The sequence below is a fragment of the Delphinapterus leucas genome, chromosome 9 (assembly GCF_059928025.1).
Source record: "Delphinapterus leucas isolate spDelLeu-1000000601 "Yukka" chromosome 9, BTC_Dleu_Yukka2, whole genome shotgun sequence".
NCBI lineage: Eukaryota > Metazoa > Chordata > Mammalia > Artiodactyla > Monodontidae > Delphinapterus > Delphinapterus leucas.
The window spans coordinates 84,226,295-84,238,724 of record NC_143137.1 but is presented as its reverse complement, the minus strand read 5'-3'; positions in this window follow the sequence as shown (position 1 = coordinate 84,238,724).

The following is a 12,430-nucleotide window of genomic DNA, read 5'->3' as shown; positions in this document are numbered from 1 at the left end:
CCGTGCACCTAGAGCCTGTGCTCTACAACAAGAGAAACCACCATGATGAGAAACCCGTGCACCGCAACAAAGAATAGCCCCCACTCACCGCAAATAGAGAAAGCCCATGCGCAGCAAGGACCCAAGGCAGCCAAATAAATAAATAAATTAATTAAATAAATCTATAAAACAAAAAAGGAAAGAAGGAAACACCAAAACTAACGTTCTTATTTTTTTTCTTTTAAACTGCCAAAGTTTTTGTATATATGTATATATTTTAACATGACTGGGAACAAACAATAATCAAGCTGTGCTTTCAAAAATTCATAAAATCTACTGATATCCCATATTTGTTATGGAAATTTCTTTACAAATGAGTCAAATTATCTCCCATGCCAGTTTTTTAAAGGAGAAATATTGTTAGCCACTATCAATTTTTCTCTTATTTGAATAGCAGTCACCCTTGTTTAATATCTTTATTTTAAATCCCACTTGGATTTTATTGTCTCATCTCCTCTTTTTATTCCTAGCTCACAGGCTAATTCTTGTTTTTACTGGCATTTGCCAGGCATCTCATATTTAGTGTTATTTGCAAATTCTCTTGTTAATCTGGCTGATTCATCTTCCAGAATATGAATTAAGATGTTTAAATATTAAAATGTGGCATTAGTTTCTTTATTACTTATTGGTTCCACCTATCATAGATAGTGTTCCCATTAATTTAGTATTTTTTCTTCATTGTGATTTGTATGAAATTATGACTGCTAGGAATTTTGCATGAATCTAATTTTATGAAGCAAAGAGGAAAAAAAACTCTTGCATTATGAATTATGCTTAATGGATAAAATTTCTTATTTTAAATAATGGTTTATATGTCTGTGCATTTTGCAAGGAGAGAATGCTCATGCCTGTACTTTTTAAAACTTGGATGTGACCTGGTTTTAAAACTTTAAAACAATTTAGTGATATAGGCATAGTTCTTCTGGATAGAAACTAATAGTAAAAAACAACTGTAATAATAGTAGCTTCTATTTATTGAGAACTTACAATTTGCTAACCATTCTCCCAAGCACTTTTCATACTGATAATTAGAACTAATATAGCTTACCACGTACCAGGACCACTCTGGCGCTTAACATACAGTAACATATTCAATCATCACTACTACTCAGGAGTAAGATACTTACATTGTCCACATTTTACCCAGGAGGGAAAAAGGCACAAAGTCAACCAATTTGTAAGCAGTTGAGCCAAGATTAAAACCCAGACTCTCTGACTCCAGAGCTTTACCCCATGCTCTTTTTTTCTCATGCATGCTGCATAACAACCGGATTAGTTTGTTATTTCAGTCCCATTTTGCATATAAGTACAGTGAGGCTCAAGTAAAGACCACTCCAAAATTCCCATGGCTGCTGAGTGCTGGAGCTCAGATTTGAACCTCTTCCTGTTTGATAGCAAAGCCTATGCATTCCCCAAAGGGCTAGTGAAAAGATCCAGTGATGAACGGTGAGAGGAGAGGACTAACTGTTGGGCTTTCCAGATGAGGCCAGTCTTCTTGTTCCCAATTCTCCACTCTCCCTGTTCTGAACCACACATTTGGAAACCTATGTGACACATTCTCCACATATCACAGTATTCAAGGTGTGTGTTTCTTATTAATTAAAATACAGCTGACCTTGATATAAAGAAACTGTCTTTCCAAAGGATTTGGTAACTTGTGTCTCATTCAATATTCTGCTTCTAAATCCTGTATACTTAACAGTCAATGAGTCAAGGGTCAGAATTAGTAGCTAATCATAATCAGAACAACGGTAATAAGAACAAGATGTCCATTTAACTGATGACATCTCCTACTGTCTATCCTAGTTTCATTATTAATGACCACTTTCTAACTCCCTTATTTCAAGAAGTGACTACCAACATTACTTTGATACCCTGAAAGTTGATATTCTAGGCTTGTGTCTTCTTTTGAATATTGTTTTACTCTCCCTATCCTACATTATTAGTCCATAATGCTGTCATTAACATAATTTTCAGTGGATATCTTCTGCAGTGACCTGTCAAACAGAAGGAAAACACTTTCTTTTCAGAAGTAATTTCCTGTAGCTCCTAAGTTCACATCCATTACATAGGCAATGTTTCCTCCACATACCATCTGGTCTCAGCTAGCCTGTAGAAACCAACTGTCATCCCAAAACTGTCACATAACAATTAGATCTGTAGAAACAATTTTAAAGACTATGAGCTTCTTTCTGTCATAGTTAAATGATCCCTTTTACCCACTGCTAAAAATACTACATGCCTCCTGACTTTGTTTAATTGTTCTCAAAGAGCAATTTTGTAGACTGTCATTGTCACTTAAAGTTTTTGAAGAGCCAGCTCTCAAGCAGAAACTGAAATGATGAAGCTCAAAAGATTAGCATACAACCCCAAAGAGGAGTAATTCTAATGCGGTCAAGTCACATAGTGCTATTGGCTTCATATCCAGCTGTGAGAATCAAACTCTAAGCTCCCTCCCCCAAGCTCCACCCTTTCTGAGAATCTTCTTCCAGGACAGAATATCAATTTCTTAGCTGCTCAGTTACAGGAGCATATAGATCCTGAGGTTAATTTCTGCCTGGATCATGCTCTGTGGCTTTACTCAGTCTAAAATTTGGTGCCAAAGAATGTTTAATGAGTTACAAAGAGGCAATCATCAGCATAGAAGTGAATTTAAATTTCATACTAATGCCAGCTAGTGCTTCATGGGCAGAACTGCAGCCAACCAACCTACATTTTGTAGCTGCCTTTTCCTCGTTTGCATTTGGATTTCCTTCTATGCCACTAGCACCTCAATTTGTTTTTAAAGCACATTGTTCCAAAGTACAGGTTTTAATGTTCCATATAGATATTTGGTTTTGATTTAGTCTGAGGATTTTCTGGCTTTATATAAGCCACAATAATTCTCTGCCCCTCTGCAACCCACCCCCAATTCTCTTCACTTTCACTAAGAAATGAAAGAGAAGATTCAATTAGATAAACTATAATCTGGCATGGGACAACCTAATTTTTCCTGATTACAATAAAAAAAAAAATAAGACCCATATATCATTGTGTTTTATTTTGCCACTGTTTGGCCATTTGGTTTAAGAACCACTAATCAATTTCTTAGGCCCTCCAAATGTAAAAATGGGAGAGTCCAAATGACAGCTTAGAGAAAATATACCAAGTGCACATAAGTCTCACAGCCAGGAAGAGGAGGAGGAGGAGTAGAAGAAAGAAGAAGAAAGAAGAAGAAGAAGAAGAAGAGGAGGAGGAGGAGGAGGAGGAAGAAGAAGAAGGAGGAGGAGGAGGAGGAGAAGGAGGAGGAGGAAGAGGAGGAGGAGGAGGAGGAGGAGAGGAGAGGGGAGGGGAGGGAAGGGGAGGGGAGGGGGAGGGGGAGGGGGGGAGGGAGGAGAAGGAGGAGGAAATACTTCCCTAAACACAAGTATGAAAATCATTCCTCCTTAAGGTCATAGTGAGGGGTGAGGAATATTGGACTTTTGAAATATGGAACTTTCATATTAAAAGGTTGGGGAGGAGTCTTTTCTGTTAGTTGACAACATATGTAAGGCAAATAACTATAAGAAAAAGCCTTGAAATCAAATATAGTCCAGTGATAGATGCTTCTGTTTGGATTTCCAGAATAAAGAAAGAAGGATAAGACCCTCCTCAAATTTGCTTTCAGTACCATGATGTTTTATGGCCCTGACCTAGCATTCCTCCCAATCTTATTAAATACAAAGTAATAGATAAATGCCAAGACACTTCTGGAAGAGTAAAGCACTCAAATGATAGTAAATCCAAACATATACTGCTTGATATTAATCCCATCTTCTTTGTGTCTTTAATTATATTTTTCTTAATTCTATTATGAACTATTTCAGGTAACTTGACAGGGCATTAGTTTACGAATAAACAGTTGGCAAAACACAAATGCTTTGAAACAAGGAAATTACTGTGAAGTGAAAAAGCCAATGACAGAACTTATTCTAGGCTCTGATTATGAAATCAAATATATCAAATACATTTTTTCTTATTGGATATTTTCAGTCCTTTTTGCTCAAAAGCAAAATTCCTTTTGACAGGGGTTTTGCACAATTCAAAACCTTGTTTCTATATTTGGGTAGAAAGTGCTGTAATAAGGACATTCATATGGCTACTTACTCAACACATTTACCAAGCATTTACTATGTACACAGAACTAGGTACTACTGAGTTTGTACAGATGAATTAGTCATGAAACCTGTTCCTAAGGAACAGCTATAGAAGAGATAAGACACACACATAAATAACCAAAATACAAGCAATAACACATTTTTTAATGATATAAAAGTGGTTTCTGATTAAATGCTACCAATGTTCAGAGAAGAGGTTGTCTTCACCTGAACTCAAGAGAGCAGGGGAGTTTTTCAGAGGAAAAACTTGACATTTAAGCATGGCCTTGGCAGATGGGTAAAACCAGAAACATGAATTTCAGGGAAGGGAAACATAAGTGAAGGGAAAAAGGTGTCCAAGCTGTGGAGGTAGGGCACTATGCTAAACCATGGTGTTATTACAGAGGACACAATAGGCACAAGACTTTACTCTCAAGGAGTTTATATTCTAGGGTGGAAACAGAAAAGAAATATAATAAGTAGGTAAATTATACAGTATACTGGAAGGTGACAAGTGCAATGGAGAAAAATAAAGCTGAGTAAGGAGGCTGGAGAATGTGGTTTAAATGAGGTAATCAGGATAGGCCACAGCACAGGACATTTAAATGAGGCGATGAGAAAGCAAGCCCAAAGATCACATCGGAAGAGCTGAAGCAGAGGGGAATGCTGGTTGATGAAGTTGTTGGCAGAATAAGGACAGATTGAAGAGGACCTCAAATGCCAACTAGGGAATTTGGATTTCATTTTACAGACATAGGGAGATGTTAATAATTTTTGAGGAAAGATTTTAAAAGATGTGGGCTGTGTTTTATGTAGATGACTATAGCAGATATTTTAAATGGAAAGGAGAGAGGAAGGGGAATGGGACACTTCCTACTACCGTTTCCAAATAAAGAAGTAAAGGAGCCTTATTAACAATCCAGGAAAATGTGGTTTATATAAACAATTTCCTTTCATTCATTCATTTAATACATCTATATATATATATGAACTATATACATAGAGAGAAGAACTTTTACCTGACAAATACTGTTCTATCTCACAAGATAACTAGTGAACCAGATAAGCAGATATCCCTACCCGTGTGAACCTTACATTCTAGAAGGAGGAGTCAGACAATAAACATAACATAGATAATATATGTAAGTGAATACATTATAAGTATGTAGTATGGTAGAAGGGAATATGTCCTTTGGAAAAAAATATAGAGCAGGCTAAGGGGGCTGTGAGAGTACTGGGGATGGGGGTTTGACATTGCAGGGTAGGTGTAGTATTACATTTTGGCCCTTACCAAAGGCAATATTCACACTTTTGAAAAAAAGTTATAAAATTTTCTACACTGACATAAGACAGATATCATCAAAAAAAATCCTTTAAATTTAACATATCAATATAATCCAATGGCCAGAGACATAGAAGTATTTCTAAATCTCATGCCTTGTCTATATGAATAATGATGTATGTTACAAGTTACACTAGGAGAGACTCTAAAAGTAAATAATGTTAAAGATCTGTCTCTGTAGACAGAACCCAGACAAATCTATCCCATTGGAGAAACACATTGGACTTTAAATGATAGAGAAAAAGAATGTGCTTGATTCCCATAAGAAGTAAGACAATGACTTATTCCCTGATACATAACAGTTAAATATAAAGCTTTGGAAAATTTTTGAGAAAATTAATGCTTACATCAAGTTCAATTTCAAGGTATCATTGTTGTTCCAGTGACAAATTATCTTCCCAAAAGCACTGGCTACAAATCTTTTCGATGTTATTTTCTAGCAACAAATCTGTGGGTCAGATCAATATACTTATTACAATGATCTCCAAGCATGATAATTTTAAATTATTTCTAAAAATAGATCTGGAAACAGACAAACTCTTGCACTCATATTGCTGGACAAGTCTTTTGATTCTTATCCAACATAAGAATGTGAAAATTCAGCAAATCTCACATTACATGATCTATGGGCCTTCTCAAAATTTTAGAATTTCGATTACTTTATTCACTTAGCAACTCAATGCCTACCCACTTCAATGCAGTATGATGGGCACTACTAAGTTGTGACATCACAAAATATTGTCCAATGTAGGAATAGATTACTGATACAAAGTGATATTTTCTAACAACAACAAAATTCTACTTTCGATAAAGAAGAAGTAATTCATATCAGAACAACCTCTTGGAGATTACAATTATAAACTCCGGACAAACTATAATAAACGACTTTGTGAAGGCACTGGGAAGAAACCAAAAGTAGTCAGAAAATAGAAGAAGAGAATAATACTAGGTGAGTTTCCCAGGATTTGTACTGTGTTCTGCCTCAGGGCAGACACACATAGCATCAGCTAAGAAGTTGGACATTTCTCTTGTGTTATGGCTTGAAAAATAAGAGGTCAAATTTAGGGGTTACTACAGATACTAGGAAGTAAAGGAGGAAATTCTGTGTCATTTTCCTTCAACCAAGGATTACTAGGAGAGCACCTGGTGAACAAAACTGGGTTTATTGGCTCAGAAACGAGAAGAACACACATCATGGGAAACCATGGGGAATCTCATATATTCTAGAATTTGGGCTTGTGTTCTGTTCTCTTGGGAACAGTTCAAGAAAGCAGAGTTTTGCTCTAGGTTCTACGTTGTTAGGAAGTGGAGAGAATTCTTATTATTTCTTATCTAGAGACTGCTAAAGCAGCAGCAGTCTCTTAGCCACAGAGGTGAAGTTTAGTCATTTTTGTGGACTGGATAATTTTCTTGCTTTTGTCTGTTTTTGGACATGATTACAGAGTGATCTTATTTTCATCTTGATTCATCATGGTCGCAGAATGCCCTGCTTGATGTTTATATTCTGAGTTTTGTTTTATTTTATGTTCTATAGTAGAATACCACAGCCTATTGTGAGTGCTTGGATAACTCCTAGCAACACAAAGTCCTACCTACTAGTTTCAGGCTAGGTCCCAGCTGTAAAGGTCTCTTTTTATCTTTCCCATCTGGAAAAAGTCACAGAAGGACAGAGTCGCAGAAGGAAGCTTCAAATTTTGCCCAAATATCTGGCTGATTCCTAAACTACCTATGTCTAGGCAGAGTCCATGCAGCCTGGTTAAAGCTGAAAAGACTAAAGAGAAATTTCAGCTGCTTCCCACTGTAGACAAGACAGAGTTTGAACACATCTGTTTTTGAACATGTATTACATTTTGAAATTTCAGGTTTAACCACATGTTAAAACAAAAGTAAACACTTTTCAGAAGAACATAACAGAAAGCAGACTAATGTCCAGGATAGAACTGACGAATGAAGAAAAAAGAAAATATCATCCATGGTCAAGAATAAAAGAAATCAATGAGAATCACCACAAGACAGCCCATATGATGAAACTGACTGACAATTATTTTAAAGTGGATATTATAATTATGTTCAAGAACATAAAGAAAAACAATTATAATAAATGAACATATAATAAATTTCAGCAGAGGAATGGAAACAAAAAGAAATAAATTCTAGAAAAGAAAAATTCAATATCTGAAAAAAAATTCACTGGCTGCACTTTATAGCAGATTAGAGATAGCAGACCAAAAATAGTAAACTTGAAGTGAGATTGACAGAAATTATCCAATTTGAAGTCATAAGACAAAAAGATTAAAAGAAATAAATTGAACCCCTTTGACCTATGGGATAACATTAAAAGGTATAACATATGTATCCTTAGATTCATAGGAGGAGAAGAAAGAATGGAACAGAAAAACTATTTTAAAATATTAAAATAATGGCCCCAAATTTCCCATATTTGGTAAGAGACACAAATTTACAGGTTCAAGTAGCTCAGAAAACTGTAAGAAGACTTTTTTTTTTTTTTTTTGCGGTACGCGGGCCTCTCACTGTTGTGGCCTCTCCCGTTGCCGCGGAGCACAGGCTCCGGACGCGCAGGCTCAGCAGCCATGGCTCACGGGCCTAGCCGCTCCGCGGCATGTGGGATCCTCCCGGACCGGGGCACGAACCCATGTCCCCTGCATCGGCAGGGGGACTCTCAACCACTGTGCCACCAGGGAAGCCCTGTAAGAAGACTTTTTAAAAATTCAAATCATAGTCAAAATTTTGAATCCTCAAATATGAGAAAATCTTGAAAGAAGCCAAAGAAAAATGACACATTATGCATAAGAGAATGTTACAAATGATAGCTAAATTCTCATCAGAAAAAAATGGAGGCTAAAAATGAAAGGCTGTGGAAAGAAAAAAGAGTAATAGCTGTCCACTGAGGATTTTCTATCTGGGAAAAATATCCTTCAAGATTGAAGGTGAAATACAAACATTTTCAAATATACAAAAACTAAAGGAAGCATCACCCATAGTGTGCAGAGCCACACAACAAGAAATAGTAAAGGAAGTTCTTCAGCCAAAGAAAGCTCATATCTGGTGGAAACATATTTAGGAAGAAATGAAGAACACAAAAAGTGGCAAATAGTCAGGTAAATATGAAAAGAAAACTGCAGGTTAATAATAAAATAGTTACTGATAATAAATCCAAAGAAAACAAATTATCTTTCAAATGTCCATTGTGAACTACATGGACCTGCTGATCATTTCCATGTTAAGTTAAAATGATTTTGAGTAGTGCACCTTTAACTCTTCAGGATCTGTAGAGGCTCTAAAACAGTGTGAAGTTTATCAGCAAGTATTAATTTTAAGGACACTGCTTGTTAGCGCTACCGTATTAGATATTCTTGACACAAACAGCGAGCACACTCGGGCAATCAATTTGTGAAATTAATTGGAAAATTAGATTTAATGTTTAAATATAAGTTCTAAATGAGTCACTAAAATGGGTTAAAACAGCTTTGAAACTAACCACTTCTGCTGCCTGTGTCAGCTTCCTTCACTACAAGCATCTTCCTTTTTGAAAAAAAATTTAAACAAACCAAAGAATGAAGGTAAGTATCTTTTTTTTTTTTTTTTTTTTTTTGGTACACGGGCCTCTCACTGTTGTGGCCTCTCGCGTTGTGGAGCACAGGCTGCGGACGCGCTCAGCGGCCGTGGCTCACGGGCCCAGCCACTCCGCGGCATGTGGGATCTTCCCGGAGCGGGGCACAAACCCTGTGTGCCCTGCATCGGCAGGCGGACTCTCAACCACTGCGCCACCAGGGAAGCCCGAAGGTAAATATCTTGATATTTCACATTAGCTCACTTGAAGTGACATCCATCCATTTATATCGGAGTTACCAAGTTATTTGCTTTAATGCCTCTCTTTGCTCTAACATGCCTTTTTACACCTTGACTGATGGTCTCTATTATGAAAAATGTATTATAAGGCACATAATATGCTTTTACATGTGCTGAAATTCAACCTTTGAAGACTAAGGTAATATCTTTTATACTATGTTCAACATGCTTTTTACTTAAGTTAGTAGAGCATTTGAAGACTGGAGGTTTAATAATACACTTTTCTAAAAGGAAAATTTACCAGAGAGGGGAGACACTAAATGATTCTGAGCTCAAGAATAACGTTCTGTAAGTGTGTGCTGGGGGAAGCACACTAAACAAGAAGTTAGGAGTCTTGTATGCTAGTTCTGGCCTTGGTGGTAACTAGCCATGGCAGCTTTGGAAAATCATTTCGTCTCATGTGTTTTTTGTAAAAATATGTATTAGAGTGTTTTAAATGTTCCTTTACATAAAAGGATAGTTTCATGTATACTATATTTATAATGGGAAAGTTTAATTCTATGAAAATATGTTCGCTTGGTTTCACTTTTAAGCAAGTTTCAAAGAGTCTACAGGCTATGGGTCTTTTATATACATTTCATTGAAGATACGAAAAGCACCCAGAATATGTGATAACAAAAATCAAAATTTCGGGGCTTCTGTGTATCTTCATGACAAAAGACTTGTGCTTCTACACAACAGATGAACACCTCTGAAGGTCTGATCCACAAACAGTGTAAAGAAATTAATCTGTTGATTTGACAAAATAATTTCAGGCATCAAGTCGATGGTATATTTTGTGAAACTTGTAATACCTGGTTCTATAAGTACCATATACAAAGGTCTATAGTTTGATGTAAAATTTTAAGGGTAACTATCTTTCTTTAGTCATTCAAATGTATGTACTCCCCTACAGGACAACATCCCAGCTCAGCAAACAAGTTTGGCATTAGCAGAAATCCAGGAATTGCATACTGTATTGTAGTGCTTCCTGCTATAGCCAAAATCTTGCACTGTGAACATCACAAGATTCTGGCTTGTTCCACTACACAGTCACAATTCTATATGGAAGACAAATCAAGATACCTTACTAAGCAGCCTGTATTAAAATTTTAGCTCAAAATCCAACTGGTCTGCTTTCAGAGAGTTAAGTCACCCTTATAAAAAGATGATGGACTACATTTCTCATAATATTGTTTCTTTTTATTTTGTTTATTATCCTAAACACCATAATATTCCATGTCATGGTTATTATTAAAATATTATTAAATATTATTATTAAAATATTAACTCATGTAATATTTTTAGGTGTTTTTCCTCTGAGGCAATTCAAAACATAGGAGCAGCTGCAACATCAGCCTTGCATTCTGCTAGTTGTTCAGAGAACTGACCGATTAGTGGAAATGGGTAGTAATACATGCATTTGGCAGCCACGTTTGCACTAAATGAGGGTAATATTTAAAATAAGACACTTTTAACGGAACATCATGGCACCTGAGAGTATTGTAGAAGAACGTGACATTAGATACTTCTAAACAGACAACAATGGGATTCCTCACATCTCCAATACCAAGTCAAAACCCTTCAATCCTGCTGAGATCTTCCATCTTCTGATCCCACACAGATTTCATAGTCCTCACCCCACTCCCAGACCCTCATTCTCCAACCCAGGTTAAATTCTCGTTTATCATCGTAGTCCTTTAATACATTCCCCTTGAATCCCTCGCTCGTCCTGCGACATCATACAGACAACCCTAATTAAATCCAATGCTCTGTCTTCTCCACATCTTACCCATACCGCTCAATGTGGCTAGGGAAAAATGACACAATTTCTAGTGGACCCTTAATGCTACCCATCAACCATTTTATGTTTCTCTAGACCACTCCTTTCCCACTCTCCTAGACTTGCAGACTTCTCATTTTTCCTCAACATCTCTGATACCTCCCCCACCATAATCTTGCTTCTTTCTTCACTGCGAAGTTGCTAAAATCAGAAGAGAACATTCACAAGTTCTCACCACCAGATCTTCCCACCTAAATACCTCTGTCCTTATGGGCTACTTTGTTCTTACTAATATGAATGGATAGGCTGCACTCCTAGAACAGGCTAACCTCTCCCTTTGTGCTCTAGATCTAACAAACACCTACTTAAAGGCATTGAAATTCTCCTCTCCCTCTCTCTCTCTCTCTCTATATATATATATAATTGTCAATTTCTTCCTCTCTATTGAATCATCCTTTTTAATTAAAACATGCTAAAATTTTTTGTTTAGCTTAAAAAAATCCAACTTATAGCCCTCTTTTCCTTCCAGTGACTGTCCTATTTCTCGCTTTCTTTTTCCAGTAAAGAACAAAACAAAACAAACTGTAAATAATCATCTGTGTTCCCTGTCTCCATTCCTCTCCTCTTGAACTCTCCATGTTACCAAAACCAATGGACATCAGTAAGTCTTCACCTTGCATAACAAATCAGCAGCATCGACACAGTGGATCATACTCTCTTTGAAACATTTCACTTGGCTCAGAGGGCACCATTCTGTCTTGGTTTTCTCCTATCTTTCTGTGACTTCTTGGTTTCTTTTGCTGATTCCCCCTTACCTCCTCAATTATTAAATATACCCCAGTGCTCAATCAGGAAAACACTTCTTCCTTTTCATACTCAGTCCTTGGATGATGCCATTACAAATTTGTTTATTTTACTTTTTTCTTCTTTGCGGTACGTGGGCCTCTCACCGCTGTGGCCTCTCCTGTTGCGAAGCACAGGCTCCAGACGCGCAGGCTCAGTGGCCATGGCTTATGGGCCCAGCTGCTCCGCGGCATGTGGGATCTTCCCGGACCAGGGCATGAACCCGTGTCCCCTGCATCGGCAGGCGGACTCTCAGCCACTGCGCCACCAGGGAAGCCCTGGATGATGCCATTAGACACATGGCTTTAACCACCACATATGAGCAGTAGACCCCAAACGTACACTATATCAAGGACCTCACTCCTGAATTCCAGAACTCTATATCCAACTGCCTACTTGACTGATCCTCTTGGATAATTAATAAGCATCTCAAACCTACCATGTTTCAAACCAAGGTCT